This window comes from Uloborus diversus, unplaced genomic scaffold (assembly GCF_026930045.1).
Source record: "Uloborus diversus isolate 005 unplaced genomic scaffold, Udiv.v.3.1 scaffold_14, whole genome shotgun sequence".
In the NCBI taxonomy this organism is placed as follows: domain Eukaryota; kingdom Metazoa; phylum Arthropoda; class Arachnida; order Araneae; family Uloboridae; genus Uloborus; species Uloborus diversus.
Window position 1 is genome coordinate 8,614,146 of NW_026558098.1, and position 16,898 is coordinate 8,631,043.

At 33.0% G+C, this 16,898-nt stretch overlaps 1 pseudogene; it reads left to right on the forward strand.

Moving 5' to 3' along the window:
• Positions 1–907: 907 nt before the first annotated feature.
• On the forward strand, positions 908–16,898 carry LOC129232918 (zinc finger protein 883-like; annotated as a pseudogene).

A 16,898-nucleotide genomic window follows, 5' to 3' on the forward strand; every position in this document is an offset into this window, starting at 1 on the left:
TATGTAATCGGTGGGGACAATGGGATGAGCTTAAGCACAACCCCCCCTCCTCCTCTACAGTCTTTTGGTCATAGTTTCTGCAACTCATTCTATGAAACGACTTCTCACTGTAATTCATTATTTTAATTACCATTAAGTGAGAAACACCCAATTCGAATTTTCATTCCTTAAGAAGGATGGATGTTTTCTTTTGAAGGGCTATTAGTGAATTAATTCGCATTTTTACAGAATGTACTTTACTGTACATTATAAGCAACAAAAAAACTTGTTTGTTAAAAATTAGAAGTTGCCTTTAAATTGCAAAAATTTGTCGAAGGAAGAAAATATCCTCACAATTTTAGTCAAATTATATAATCTCCATAATCTTGCATTCATAAGTATTTCCTTCAAATCCCTAAGCAGGAGTCTGCTAATTTGTAATTTCAATATTGTTTGTTTAAACTTTTACTGTATATTATGTTAATGATAATATGCTACACTCTATTACATTTTTAGTTGTACAGTGAAATCTCATTGCAATGGATTTTGAGAGAGTGCAAATGTTTTTTGTTATAACACAAATTTTTGTGCAATGGAATTCAAGCAATATAATGGAAATTAAATCAGGACTGAAAATTTATTTCATTGAACTCAATATTTCTTTCTATTGAAATTCTTTGTGATAAGATTTTGCTGTAATATCTTAGATATGTTTAGTGCACATGTTCCGTCTGGTGATTCTAAAGTAAAAAACTTTTTTAAGGCCCCCACAAAAGCAACGGAGGAGGATGAACTGTCATTATGCTTTTCCCAGGATCCAGCCATAGCCGAGCTGCTTGAAGAAGTGGGGGAGAGTGAATACAACTTGGCCAATTCCCCAGAACCAGTGGAGGTAGTTCTTCCAGATTCACCTCTCGCCCACACTAACATGCCTCCACCAAGCGAATGGACAAAACCAAGCTGTTCTTCTGCAGTCCAGCACAGCTTGCAACCAAGCTGCACAACTGCCACACAAATTAACGCCCAGCCCAGCTCCTCAACTGGTGCCCCAACCCAGCCGAAAACACCTACTGCTGGTATAAAAAGGCTTGCCAACACCCCATTATATTCAGGCAAGCCTAATAAAAAGCAATCTAAAGCCCCTAAACCTCCCAATAATGGGGAGGATGAGCTGTTGAAGGAGGCCTGCAAGACATTGTCAGGAATAAATTCCTCCTCATCAAACACCAATTTTTTACAACCTGGGGATGAAGCTTTTGGAAGATATATTGCCTCAAAATTGGGGCAATTTTCTCATCCCAGGTTGCAGAATCGGTGCGAGAAGGAAATTGTCAACGTCTTGATGATGCATCTGGAAGGGGATGATGCTACATTGCAATGTAGAGTCATAAATGTTGTAATAATCTTTTATTATTTTTTTCTATTCATTATTATTCTTTAAATATATTGTTTTTTTGTTGTTGTTGTTGTTGTTGTTAACTAGAAGCTACTAAAGTCTTTTTTTTATCATTTAGAGAATAAAATGACTGTATTAAGTTTTTATTGTTCTATTTATTTTGTGTCACAAAGCTTTTCAGTTGCACTGTAACAAATACATGAGTGACGTTCAACTTTTTTATCTTAAGTGCTACTTGTGTCTCAGTTAACATCTTTTATTCTTTCTCTACATTGAGCACAAATGTTTCAATAAATGCATTCCTTAAAAAAGTTTTGTGAGTATAGTTTAAAGTGTTAGTACATTTCCAGTATATTTATAAAGTCATAGTTTAAAAATAATAATTATTATGATAGATTTACCGATGAGTTCAGCAGCATTTGAATTTTATTTAAAAATTTTCACATTTGTCTCTTAAGAGATGAATTTATGTATAATTTCTTAAAATTCAAACTTCTACATGCCTATAAATAATACTTCCTATGTAAAATCTAAGGTTTTATGCAGTAGTTATGGGGGGAAAATATATAATTCTAGAGAACTCATACAATCTGTATGTCTTCTTTAAATGTAACAAGAGGAACCACACATGAAATGAAACCTTCAGTTATGAGTAATAAAATTTATTATGTTTTTCTGAATTAACATAGAAGTTCATAAAAAGCAATAGAAATTAAACAATCATGAATTTAATAAGAGGAGCTTTAGGAAGCCTGTCTACATATATATATATATATATATATATATATATATATATATATATATATATATATATATATATATATATATATATATATATGTGTGTGTGTGTGTGTATAAAGCAAAAAATATTTTTTTTTAAATTTTCTTGAACTAGTTGCATAACTGCAGTTTTGGGGCTTTCACGAAATTTTATTTACAGTTTTCGTTTCAGCATGAAAAGATTTCTACCTTGAATGGCTTTGTTTTGAAAGTGCTAGCCGAAATTTCATGTTACAACTGGTGAAGGTCTTTTTTTAATTTTCAAAAACAGCGATAAGTTAAAAATATTCAAACTGATATTAAGAAAAACATTTTGTTGTAAGCGATTTTTGAAAAAATTGTTTTGTTAAAACAAAATTTTTTATACATTACCTTAATGGTTTTAAAACGGTACCGAATGCTTTGTTCATTGTATCGGTATTAGTTGCAACAGAAGTTTACTGATTCTTTTCTTTTTTTTTTTTTCATGGTGTATTTTAGACAGTTTGTAGCAATTATCTTTTTAAGTTAAACTGTAAAATGTATAAGAAAATCATTCCTAAGAGGAAAACTGGAAGTCAGCCTAAAAAGGCGAGAAGCTTCGATAAAGAAATTTATGTTATTGTGCATTATCAAGGAGATTGTCAATGCACTGCATGTTTGAAGTTTAATGAATTACAGACTCTTGATGTCCAAGGGACAGTATCGAGTTTTCAAGAGAACAAGGTAATAATCATAATAAAATTACATTCTAATAACTAGTCTTGATAGTTAAAAATAAGTGGAAACATGTAATGAAAGTTGAAAAAAAGTCTTAATACAATAACAAAAATTTAAATTTTTAAAATGAGCCCAGAAACAAAAGAAGTTAAACAAAGGAATGCACCATTTCTGTGTTTTGAAAGGGGTTTTCCCGTTCATCTCTTTTTACGAAGATGGAAATAGGGTCAAAACGTTCAACAAAATGGCGTGAGAAGAGGGGAAATGTTTTAAGTGGGTTTTTTGGCTTTCTAAGACTTAAATTTTGTGACTCCACCAGGCTTTGGGATGAAAGTGACAGTACATAAGCTTCTCCGAATCATTATTAACCCATGAGAGAAATAATGAAGGGTATGAAAAATGTTTTGAAACATTCTTTGAATTGCTTCGAGACAATAAACTAGTTTTTCCAAAACAATTATATTTGACTTTGAAAAATATTCGACATAACAAGGTTTTGATTAAAAAATCTTCGACATGAGGATGAAAAATGACATTAGATAAATACACAAAAGGAAGGGAGAAATTAATTTTGCAACATATCAAGATTTTCGAGATATCGAGGGCATACTGTATATGGTATTTAATTAAAAATAAGTTAGAAATTTGTGAATATGACTAATTATTTTACACACATATATACATTAACAAAAATTATGTGCTTCATTTTTTTAAGAAAAACTTTCAACACCATTCATACATTTTTGCGTGACAAAAATTGGTGAAAAAAAAAAAAAAAACAAAGCAGCCTAATGAAAGTTGCACATTGCTCTCTGCCATGGAACAGCTCCAGAACCATTAAAATAGGTGTTGAAGCGATTTCTAACTTGTTTCGCCAGAACTGTTCCATGTGCAGAGTTCCTACGTACATTACTGAAAGTGAAACTGTTTTGTGTGTGCCTCCAACTACCTGGATGAACTTCCAGATTTTCAACATCTTCATGGTCAACAATTGATGCTGGAGAGTATAGATTTTTACACCTTGCTCTCAAAAAAATATGCAGAACACAGGCTGCCATCACTATTCTAATTGCTTTCGCAGGTTTAGTCAGAATTTTCACCTGGAAAATGCGAAAGCGGGAAGCCATAATTCCGAAAGCGTTTTCTGAAACTCGACGGGCTCTTGACAGTCTGTAATTAAAAATTCTCTGCTCTTCTGACAGAGAATCGCCAGGGTACGGCTTCATAATGTGAATGCCGAGTGGGAAGGCATCATCTGCAACGATGACATGTGGAGCAAGCACATTTGAACCAGGCAATGGCTTGGCTTTTGGAATTGAAAGCCCACCGGATTCCAAAACCTTTTTCAATTTGCACTTGTCCCACACACCACCATCACTGACTCTGCCGTTCGTCCCCACATCGACAGATATGAACATTAAATTAGCATCCACCAATGCCATCAAAACAATACTGAAAAAATGCTTGTAATTGTAGTATGCAGAACCAGAGTTTGGCGGCGGTTCAATGCTGATGTGCTTCCCGTCTAAAGCCCCGATACAGTTGGGGAAATTCCATAACTCCCGAAATTCTGCTTCAATTTCCTGCCAGTCTTCAGGGCATTGTGGTACTCGAAGGTATTCATCTCGTAGGACATCATAAATAGCTGTGCACACAGCTGGAATAATGCCAGAAATGGTGTTAGGCGCTACTCGGAAGTTGAAACCCATGGACGACTGAGTCTCTCCTGGAAAAAAAATACATGTGTTATTTAAACGAGGCAGTAAAATAAGCCAGTGGTACCCTATATTTCTTGAGTTGAGAAGCATTTTTGGAATTCAGAATTTTCCATCGTATTCCTTCCTTTACTTTGCAAATCGATATGTACAGGGCCTCAGATATAAATTACAGGACCATATGCATATACTGCCAGGCCCAGTGTTCTTTTTTTTTTTTTGTAGCAAACTATAACTACTTTATTACAAATGTTGTTAATTACAACTACAACTGACGTTTTTTCAAAAATTTAGCAAGTACAAACTACTTTTGAATTCGCTGCTTTTTAAAAAATACAGTAGAGTCTCGAAAATTCGAGGTTCCGCTTAATCCAAGGTGCTTTTTTGACATCTTTAATGTATACTTTTTACAGACAAAAAATGTTAGTTTGAAAACAGAAATATTTTGCTATGTAGAACTTTCCTAACAATATACAGAAAGAAATTGAAAACTTTATATCAATAACTTTTGCCAATTGACATAAAATATTCTTCGACTGTTAGAGATGGATTAAGAAATGCCTTCGAGAAAGTAGGAAGTAGATTGATACAAAAAATAGCTTGAAATTAAAACATTGTTTTGCTCCAAAGGATGAGCAAACCGCCCTTTTGGAACATCCGATTGCAATTTAAAAGGGAAGTGCAAAACTTGACGCTGTACGAAGAGTATATACAAAATTTTACCCTTCTATGACTAACATTTTTGCATTATGGGAGGTACATATGTACGCTCACACATAGAAACAATAGTCACGACAAAACTTATTCGAGGACGATCAAAGGGCAGTTTTTGGTTGCCTGCAAGTTTACATACAAGTACGTGCAGACAGAAAAAAAAAACTAATCAAAACTCATTTAGGGTTGATTAAAATATAAATTTATGTTGATATTTGAGTGATAAATTTTTAGAGGAGACAATATTTCTATTTCATAGTGTAAGGAAGTAAACAGCGCATGTCTTAATGTAGTACATAGAATTTTTAGGATAATCTAAGTTTTCAGTAATCCAAAGTGGGGAGAGTCCCAATTACATCGGATTTTCGAGACTCTACTGTAAATAAAAATTTACACACACTGTTTGAGGATTGAAAGAAAACATTTGAAAAGTGGTTTAGATTAAACAATTGTCTCATTTGAAGATGGAACGTTAATATGAAATGTCTTTTTTTTTTCTTTTTGAGCCAATTTGTCATTCTAAACTTTTTTTTTTTAATTTATGCAAATATTTGCCTCAATTAAAGAATTAAAAAGTTGAAAGAACTAGATTTTCTAATTTTTTCTCCTCTCTTAATGCAAGAAGTGAAGCTTGGCTACTTGAAAATGTGAATCAAAGCAGTCATATGTTGATTTAAATTTTACACAGGCATGCATATGCATAAAATTGAATTGATGGCAAAAAACATCTTTTACACAGAAGAGAAAATTAACTTAAAAGTAGGAATTAATTTTCTTTCTTTGTAATCTTGCACATCCAACATTTATGTATAATATCTACTGTATTTCATAAAAACCCATCATGTTCTGAGAAAATACTCTAGCTACCTTCCAATATGAGTTATAATAATATTTCTGCAGTAATTGTTTTTTTTTTGTCAAAATATTTTAATTTAAATGCCAGGTGCAGTAATGAATGCCAGGAATTCAGTTTTACTGGGTACTTAATTCTATTAATCCCCTATTTTCAAAATTTTGACAAGGGATGAAAAAGTACCAGGAATTGAAACATGCTTCAGTCCAAAAATTTCAACATATCGAGGGTTTAAAAAAACAAGTTCTAGTGAAATGAAAATAATGTATTTTCTAATGAAAATACATAGGAATTTTAATAGGAAATGCAGAAGATTCATTTCGAATATATCAAGAGTTTCGAGATTTTAAGGTTTGACTACATATAACCTCAAAAAATGCTTCGTTGATACAGTCGGCTTAAACCGACAGGAAATAAAATTTTCTTATAATTAAACTCAATGTAACAATTTTATCTTACCTGTGGCTAAATATCGCAGGGTAATTGCTAAGCGCTCTCCTGCAGGGATAGAGGGAGGGCAGGGAAAGAGGGTTTAAAAAAACAAATTTCTAGTGAAATGAAAATAATGTATTTTCTAATGAAAATACATAGGAATTTTAATAGGAAATGCAGAAGATTCATTTCGAATATATCAAGAGTTTCGAGATTTTAAGGTTTGACTACATATAACCTCAAAAAATGCTTCGTTGATACAGTCGGCTTAAACCGACAGGAAATAAAATTTTCTTATAATTAAACTCAATGTAACAATTTTATCTTACCTGTGGCTAAATATCGCAGGGTAATTGCTAAGCGCTCTCCTGCAGGGATAGCTCTTCTCATTACCGTATCCTGTTTTGCTATCAGAGGTTCCACCTTCTCTAACAAAAGCTGGAAAGTCTCTGTGTCCATTCGTGGAAATCTGCGATAGCCTTCATGATCCTATGATAAAAATATTAAAACTATATTACTCATATTATGTCAAATACATTAGTTTGGTGAGCATGAATTATTCATTGAACTTCATCGACTGAAATTACTATTCACACTAGTTTTATTATATTTTAAATAAACTATTGCTGATGTGATATAAAAGTAAAGTACCTTATGGGCTTGATATGATGATATGATTCGTAAAAAATTGAAAAGAAGAGGAGCTGAGTTCCCATGCAAATTAAGCCCTGGCTGTAATAATTTTTTGTAAGGTCTACTTTCTTATGCAAACAGTTTCATAGTAAAAATATAATAAATATAAGATAAAGTTTTTTTCGATCTTTGTGATTTATAAAATATGATTCAACTGAGTTCATAAAGATATATTATTTCTGTTTTAAATTGCAAGCACAATTTTGGTAAAAGAATTAATTTAAAAAGTTCATTAATACAAAAAAAAGCTTACCTCTAGTGCTAATTCTTGCATCAAATTGTCATAGCATCCAAGCTGTACTCTTCTTAGAAGCCATTGCCTGGACCACTTCCTTTTTTTCTGCCTTCTTTTAATAATCCCCCGTACAATTAAGGCTGCAAGAGCCGCATTAAGTCTCCGTTTATTGATCTCATCCATGAGCGGAAATTAAATAGCCGGTGTAGAAATTAAATGCGCGATTCGACGAAGAACAAGCGCATACACATGGATACACACTAGAAAATGGTAGCCCCTGTTGTGAGCAACGCGAGCAACCTTCCGCGCAACCAACTATTTTTATGTATTTATATAAAATCAATGAATAAGTTATTTTCGTTTTTTATAGAAAAGTTTCAAGGATTTTCTATTATGCATTTTTTTAAATTCCAGAAAATTATTGTTAAATTGAAAAATTTAATTTGAACTTGTTTATAAAGCTTCATAAAAGATTAAACAATCAAATTGTTCAATATTACGTGTGCAAACATCATATCAAGTAGCATATGTATTCAGTTATTAACTTGGTGTAAATATTGAGTTTGTTTATTCTAGCTTCGTTTTGAGAACCTCGCTCTTTTCGTGGCTATTTCTTTTTTCAGCAAAATTTATGTCACTGTTATAGCTTTTATGAAATATGCAAACTTTTCTATGCATAAATTTTAAATGAGTATAAAAATATTCCTATTATAATTTAGTATTGTAATTTATCTGTTACCTTTTTTGTTTAATTTGATGACTACAAAATGTTTACGTGCAATCTTTCCACTTTAATTGCGTAATTTGTTGACGGTTTCATTGTTTTATTCTTAATTTTTTTGAATGATTAAACTACATAATTTAATGTTTTTTAACTATGTTTACTGTACTTAAATCCATACATTATTACAATATTACTGAAATCTTAGTTATATGTTCAATTTAAAAAAAAAAAATCTGTTGGTTACTAAACAGTATCTTTGTTTTTCTTCTTTTTTTTTTTTGGCTGTTGTTCTTTCTCTTTCATCATGCAGCAGTCAAAAAAGGAGAAGCATAACTACACCCTATACAGATTGTACGTAGTACGATCCAAAAGTTCGAGGACAAGCTGTATAAAACCTTACCCAGAATAGTTCACATTACCGAAGCACATCCACCTTCAAAAGGTCACCTCAAGGGACTATGTACTTCTGCCAGTGCTCATATAACTTTTGGAAACACTCCTGGAAACCATTTTTCGCTACCTTCTGTGATGTAGCTTCATCTTCTCTTGATAGAAGAAAGCGACGTACATGCAAATGTTTTTTTGCTGGGAACAGGTAAAAGTCACACGGAGCTAAGTCCGACGAAACGTTACGTTATTTGTTTGTCATATCAGAGTATTGACCAATCGAACCGTGCATCCTCAACATGAAAGTCGCCTTCTTCCCCAAGATGAAGTTATAGAAGCAGCGCAACAGGCCTTACAGGAGGTTGCGAAAAATGTCTTCCAGGAGTGCTTCTAAAAGCTATATGAACGTTGGCAGAAGTACATAGTCGTTCAAGGTGACTAAAAAATTAACAATTATTTGTAATTGCTCATTTTTTAGCTAATTTTCTGTTTGCTAATTTTTTGTAGATAGATGTGCCTCGGTAATGCGAACTATTCAGGGTAAGGTTTTATACAACTTTTCCTCGAACTTTTAGATCATACTACGTACGTATGAGTTTTCAATTTACTATTTCATAACGTTTTTGAGTGACGCAAGTTTATGCGCATGAAGACATCACAAAAGAATTTGTGATAATTAACTGAGGAGGCGTTCAAAATGGATATTTCGGTCATTTATATTTTCTTAAGTATGTATGCATACAGATGTGCCGAAAAGATTTGTGAAGTTTAAATTGGTTGATCGTAAAATAGAAATTTCGGTCGAAATCTGGTTTTTTTTTCGTGATCACAATTTCTTACTCGTAGAAAGGAAGTAAAGTGAAATGAATCAATGATCCTTTAAATCCCTGACAATCTTATCAATTTTTTTTTTTTTTTTTTTTTTTTTTTGCCCTCGACCAACGGCATCGGCCATCGGCAATCGGTCGTTTGGAGGAAAACAATCGGCCAACAATCGGCATCGGCTCATCGGCCAAAAAATATCATCGGTCGAGCCCTACCAATTAACTCCCACTTGTGATTCTAAGTATTTTTAAAAGGAAAAATTGCCTCAGAATTTATGCATGATTTATACTATTGAAATATTTTCTTGATTAGGATAAGAAATACTGATGTTTCACCTACAATAGTATAAATAGTTTACTTAAATTTACACAAAAACTTTTTAGACCTGGAAAATTAAAATATCTCTTATTTTTCAGCAATATTTTAGTTATTTATAAATCAGAGACTTGAACGTATCACATCAGACGGAGCTTAACCATTTAGATGCTCTTGACCACTACTCCTTAAACTTTGAAATTGTTATTTTAACTGCTGCCAAAGATGCTGGGAGAGTGCGTCGCATAGAAGGCAAAATATTTGACATTGACGTCAAAAATCGCAATTTTAGGCAATATTCAGTAATGCTGTAGGCTTGTAGGAAAGGAGGTTTAGGGTGTCCTCCCAAAATTTTTCTAGCATTGAAGTCACCTTTAAACCTTTTTTTTTTTGGTAATATTAGGGAGTTAGCTTCTTCCAGAACTTTTTCGAAATTGAAATTTTTAAAACAAAATCTTTGACTGTCTTTAGAGACATGTAAAAGGAAGGTATTTTGGGGTTACTCCTGGGAAAATTTCGAAGTTTAAACCTTAAAGGCACAATTTCAGATTACTATTAATTGCCGAAAATTTGCATTATTTTAAGCGACAAATAAAATTATTCCTGTAGTGGCTAACTCTGATTGGGGAATAATGCTCAGATTATTATACGAAAGTAAAAGTAAATTTATTTTTAATCTTGAAGAGGCATTATTTTTCTCGATTTTTAAGAGGAAAATTTGAAAGGTGTGAAAAGAAAACATGCAGGTATCGTGGAACTTCTGAGAGAGCTCCGTGGAACCCCGGGGATCCGCGGAAGACAATTTAAGAAACGCTGTACTAGGATAACAGAAATTGAAGATCGGAATGGAACAGTCACATTAAATGCTTAGAGACATACATACAAAGTAAAGATATTTTCTTGAAAATTATTAATGAATATGACGATGAAATACATATAGTATACATAAAAACATAATTAATCATATTGAACTACATAAAAAAGTGAAACATCTAATGACTCTTTTGAAACCCGTCAGTACTTCATTGGATGTACTACAAAGAAATTTATCAACTATTGCAACATAACTAGAGATGTAAAATTTCTTTAAATTTTAAAGTGGTGGAAAAAAAAAACGTTTTTTTTTTCATGAAAAAATGGAAAAAATTTCCTTTTTTTATGAATAAAAATAGGATTTCTTCATAGCTCTGTGTTTCTGAGAACATATTAAGGGTTAAGCAAAAGGAAGTTATGTGATGCACACATCTGCTCTTTATTTTTTATTTTTACAATTTGTTAAGTACATGCGGGGCAAAGTGAATTGTTTCCTCACTCAATCATTTATTAAATCACTTACGCATTCAGTTTTTATCATTTTTTTTCTATTCCTGGAAAGTAATTTACTTATTTATTTATCCATTCACTTCTTTCAATATTAATTCACTCTTTTACTCACTTATTTATTTTTCTTCATGCATTAATTAATTAATTAATTTAATTTTTCCTTTATTGTTTCTGTAACTTTTCATTCATTTATTAAAACTTTTGTTTACTGAATCAAGTGATTAAATGTATGTTTTATAATCGAAAAGATAATATTTCATTGCAAAAAATATTTGATTTTTCACTTTGTTTGCCCCATGAAAAAAAAAATGAAAATTTTCCAACTTTTTTTTTTTTTTTTTGAAGGGGCAAATTTACTGCCAAAAATAAAAATACTGTTTCAATGCGTTTTATTATAAAATGCCATCTTCTTTCTGTGTATTTTCAAACAAATTTCCAATTAGTTAATTTTGAAAAAGCTCAGTTATCAGAACTATTTAAAACTGCCCCACATTCCCCTACTAATGGGAATTTTTAGGGGCTGTTTTATGTTTACCCTGATAGATAATTAAAGACTATTGTCCTCAGTCAATAAAGGAAGTTTAGGGACTGATGTCGAAATTAAACTGGAGATTTTTGTGTACTGTTTTCCTACTTCGAAAGAGAATTCAAAGGGTCTGTTGACGCTGTTTCGGGAATATTGCCTTTATTCTAGGGATCTTTTCACATCTATGTCTTTTTCATTCATTCGAGAATTTTGAGTTTTAGGGGCGCGTAAACTACATTTACAAATTTCTCTCATTCAAATGGGAATTTTTCGCGACTAAGGTTCAGGTTTAATGAGAATTTTTAGGGACTATCGCCATCATTCAGGCTCACGACAACGTTCCCTAATTTATTTTCTTTCATTTAACATTGAATGCTGAAAACGCGTCATTTGGCAGAAAATTTATACACGAGGTTGATCACATGCAACAAAGGAGAGCGCAGCTAGTATTTTTTTACATCTTTCGTTTTAATTTCCTTTTACGAAAAAGGAAGCATTGTATTCGCGAAAAGATTTTCACTCAAAATTCGGCCTTAATTTCCATTTTGCTCACCCCCCGAATTAATCATGAGTTTTTTTTTTCAACCCGACCACACGCGGATAAGTGCCTAAGAACGTATATAACTCGAAGTATCCATTTTGACATTCCCCGAGTTAATTACAACGACTTTTCTCGTGACGTCCGTATGTATGTCGCATAACTCATGAACGGTATGTCCTAGAAAGTTGACATTTGGTATGCTAGACCCCTAGTGGGGTCTAGTTGTGCGCCTCCCCCTTTTGGTTGCATTCCGGTGTTTCTAAAGGGGTCTTTTGCCCCTTTTGGTGGGGAAATCATTGTTAATTACGATGTATACCTAAGTGGTGTTATAATTTGGCGGACACTTAGCGATCTATCGCCAGTCTTTTCGTCGCCAAAAATTTGGAGATTAAAAAATTTTTTTTTTTTTAAATCTGGTTTTAATTTGGCCATTGGTGGTGATATTTAGAGAGCAAACTATTGAATCACATTAAAATTGTCAAAATTGGGAAAATGACATTAAATTGCAGTAAAAGGAAGTCATGTGATGCACACATTAGCTAGTTTGAAATTCATTTCAGTTTGGATATCCTTTATATTTGTTATTTTATTTCTGTATATACACATATATTTTGTTAGCATTATTTCACTCGAAAACTTAATAACAGTTATTGTGAACAGTTGCTAATTCGAAATGTAGAATTCGGCTTCGAGGTTCAGACCTCCAGGGCACGTTCGAATGGCTGTAGGTGCTATGCGCCTCCTGGCCATCGGGTACTAACAAAGAAAGACAAACCGGCACATTTATATATTTAGATATTTTATTTTAGCATTAATTAATCCGAAATACTTTGTAACAGTTTTTATGATTCATTATTCTGTAAATCATTTCTCATTAAAGAATTCTTTTAACTAGATGTTTAATTGGATTCACTTAGAATATATTTTTCATTTTCATTTTTTCTTATTTTAAGAGTTTCTTTTTTTTAATTACTCTTTTTTAAATATCATCATCGAACTTCCCATTGCTCACATTGCAATTTATTTTTTGATGATGGCTTAAAGTATTATGTAATAACAGGATAATATCAGATTTTTAAAACCGTGATTTATCTCTCTCCAGATACCGATTTTTTAAATATATTTATGCATCACTGAGAGTGCAAAAGTAAAACCTTCTTTTGGCCATAATATATTTTGCAGAAAACAAATAATTTTCTAGGTGTTTTTTTTACGTGATGTGTATAAGTTTTACTGTTACAATCAATGATTTTCTTTGCAACCATTATTTTTTATTTATACCATATTCTTTATAAAAAATATAAAACACCAAACGACAGAAATTATACATGAAATGAACTCTTAAGAAAAAAATGTATGCTCTAAAAACTATAATTCATAAAAGTGCATGCTCTTTCGTACTGAATGGTCTAGTGTGGTACACTTATTTTTAGTTAACAAACAAACTTAATAATTTAATAATGTTTTACTGTGAAAAAGCATTCCAGGTAAAAGTTCGAGCATTTAAGTGAGCAATAACTAATGTACAAATATGGATATCTTGCTGTTACATAATATTATTGCGATAGCTCAGACACGTTTTTGTTATTTTTAACGGTCAGGTTTTTGACAAGACTGTAACTTATAGTTAAAACCAAGTAGAACCTTTACATATTAAGCACCTAAGGGCTCTGTATTAAAAAGTTCTTTTTTCATGTAATATAATTCTTATATATTTTTTATTTGTTTTCAGCTATAATCAAGATTTCATGTTGGAATGCAGCAAGTGTGATACCGAACTTTGACACTCCCTATATACTACGCACCTTTGTTTCTGCTTTCGTCTGAAGACTCATGTCGAAATGATCGTCTAGGGAAATTCCTTAAATTTTAAATTTATATGTTCCTTAGCCTGTTGTGACATCAACAAACGGAAGACTGCAGTGCATGTTGTGTGAAATACAAACTGGCCATGAGTAAAACACTTGTGTGTTAGTTTCCATGATTGTTTGAAAAGGAAAATTAACTGAACACTGAACCACACAAAATGAGTAAAATGAGTATTTCTGACATTTTAAATTACCCTTAATTACATTAAAATGTAAAAAATCTCAAAACAGGAAAAAAAAAAAAAAAAAAAAAAAAAAACCTTCTCGGCAGTAAATGGTTAATTTTGTTTTTAGAACTTAAAATAGAAGGTTAAGACAGTTAAAAGCGATGCAGTACCGTTGTGTATGAAAGAGATTTTATTGGTAACCAATTTACGCATATACTTATTAAGCCCATTTATAAAAGAAAAAAAAAGTTTGCTATAGTTTAATGAAAAGATCTTGATGACAATTTAACTATCAGATGGCAGCTGGTGCTCAGGGAAGCTAATGCAAGAAATTTTTCTTAATAAAAAATATCCATCATCTTGGAAATTCTATGAAAGAACACTTTTATATTCTTTCGCAATGGCACATCAGTCTGAGATCCTTCTTCACTCAAAAAACAACTATTTTTGCGAACACTGTTCAAAAGCATTTAAAAACGTCGCTCATTTAAAAAGGCATCTGAGAACCCATACTGGAGAGAAACCGTATTCCTGTAAACAGTGCTCAAAAGCGTTTTCGGAAGCTTCAAATTTAAAGACACATCTGAAAAAACATACTGGCGAGAAACCGTTTTCTTGCAAACATTGTTCAAAGGCATTTTCCGACGCTCTAAACTTAAAAACGCATAGGAGAACCCATATTGGAGAGAAACCGTATTCATGCGAACACTGTTCAAAAGCATTTCCAAGCGTCGCTCATTTAAAAATTCATCTAAGAACCCATACTGGGGAGAAACCATATTCCCTGTAAACAGTGCTCAAAGGCATTTTCGGATGCTTCAAATTTAAAGACACATCTGAGAAAACATACTGGCGAGAAACCGTATTTATGTAAATATTGTTTAAAGGCATTTGCCAGCGTTATAAACCTAAAAATGCATGTGAGAACCCATACTGGCGAGAAGCCGCATTCCTGTGAAATTTGTTCAAAGACATTTTCCCGAATCGAAAACTTAAAATCACATCGGAGAATCCATACTGGCGAGAAACCGTATTCCTGTGAAATTTGTCCGAAGGCATTTTCCCACCGTGGAAGCTTAAATTTACATCTGAGATCTCATATTGACGAAAAGCCGTATTTCTGTGAACAAAGTTCAAAGGCATTTTCTCATCTTGAAAGTTTAAAATCACGTCTGAGAACCCATACTGGCAAGAAACCGTATTCATGCGAACACTGTTCAAAAGCATTTCCAAGCGTCTCTCATTTAAAAAGGCATCTGAGAACCCATACTGGAGAGAAACCGTATTCCTGTAAACAGTGCTCAAAAACATTTTCGGATGCTTCAAATTTAAAGACACATCTGAAAAAACATACTGGCGAGAAACTGTATTCATGTAAACATTGTTTAAAGGCATTTTCCGACGCTCTAAACTTAAAAACGCATAAGAGAACCCATATTGGCGAGGAACCGTATTCATGCGAGCACTGTTCAAAAGAATTTTCAAGCGCCTCTCATTTAAAAAGGCATCTGAGGACCCATACTGGGGAGAAGCCGTATTCCTGTAAACAGTGCTCAAAAGCATTTTCGGATGCTTCAAATTTAAAGACACATCTGAGAAAACATACTGGCGAGAAACCGTTTTCATGTAAACAGTGCTCAAAAGCATTTTCGTTTGCTTCAAATTTAAAGACACATCTGAGAACCCATACTGGGGAGAAGCCGTATTCCTGTAAACAGTGCTCAAAAGCATTTTCGGATGCTTCAGGTTTAAAGACACATCTGAAAAAACATACTGGCGAGAAACCGTATTCATGTAAAAAATGTTCAAAGTCATTTTCCGACGCTCTAGACTTAAAAACGCATAAGAGAACCCATATTGGCGAGAAACCGTATTCATGCGAACACTGTTCAAAAGCATTTCCAAGCACCTTTCATTTAAAAAGGCATCTGAGAACCCATACTGGGGAGAAACCGTATTCCTGTAAACAGTGCGCAAAAGCATTTTCGGATGCTTCAAATTTAAAGACACATCTGAAAAAACATCCTGGCGAGAAACCGTATTCATGTAAGCATTGTTCAAAGGCATTTTCCGACACTCTAAGCTTAAAAACGCATAGGAGAACCCATATTGGCGAGAAACCGTATTCATGCGAACACTGTTCAAAAGCATTTCCAAGTGCCTCTCATTTAAAAAGGCATCTGAGAACCCATACTGGGGAGAAACCATATTCCTGTAAACAGTGCTGAAAGGTATTTTCGGATGCTTCAACTTTAAAGACACATCTGAGAAAACATACTGGCGAAAACCCGTATTCATGTAAACATTGTTTAAAGGCATTTGCCGTCGTTATAAACTTTAAAATGCATGTGAGAACCCATACTGGAGAGAAGCCGCATTCCTGTGAAATTTGTTCAAAGACATTTTCCCGATTCGAAAGCTTAAAATCACACCTGAGAACTCATACTGGCAAGAAACCGTATTCATGCGAACACTGTTCAAAAGTATTTCCAAGCGTCTCTCATTTAAAAAGGCATCTGAGAACCCATTCTGGGGAGAAACCGTATTCCTGTAAACAGTGCTCAAAAGCATTTTCGGATGCTTCAAATTTAAAGCGACATCTGACAAAACATACTGGCGAGAAACCGTATTCATGTAAACATTGTTTAAAGGCATTTGCCGTCGTTATAAACTTAATGCTGGCTGATGAGTGCTTATGCACCATCAGCCCAACAGGAAAGGAATGA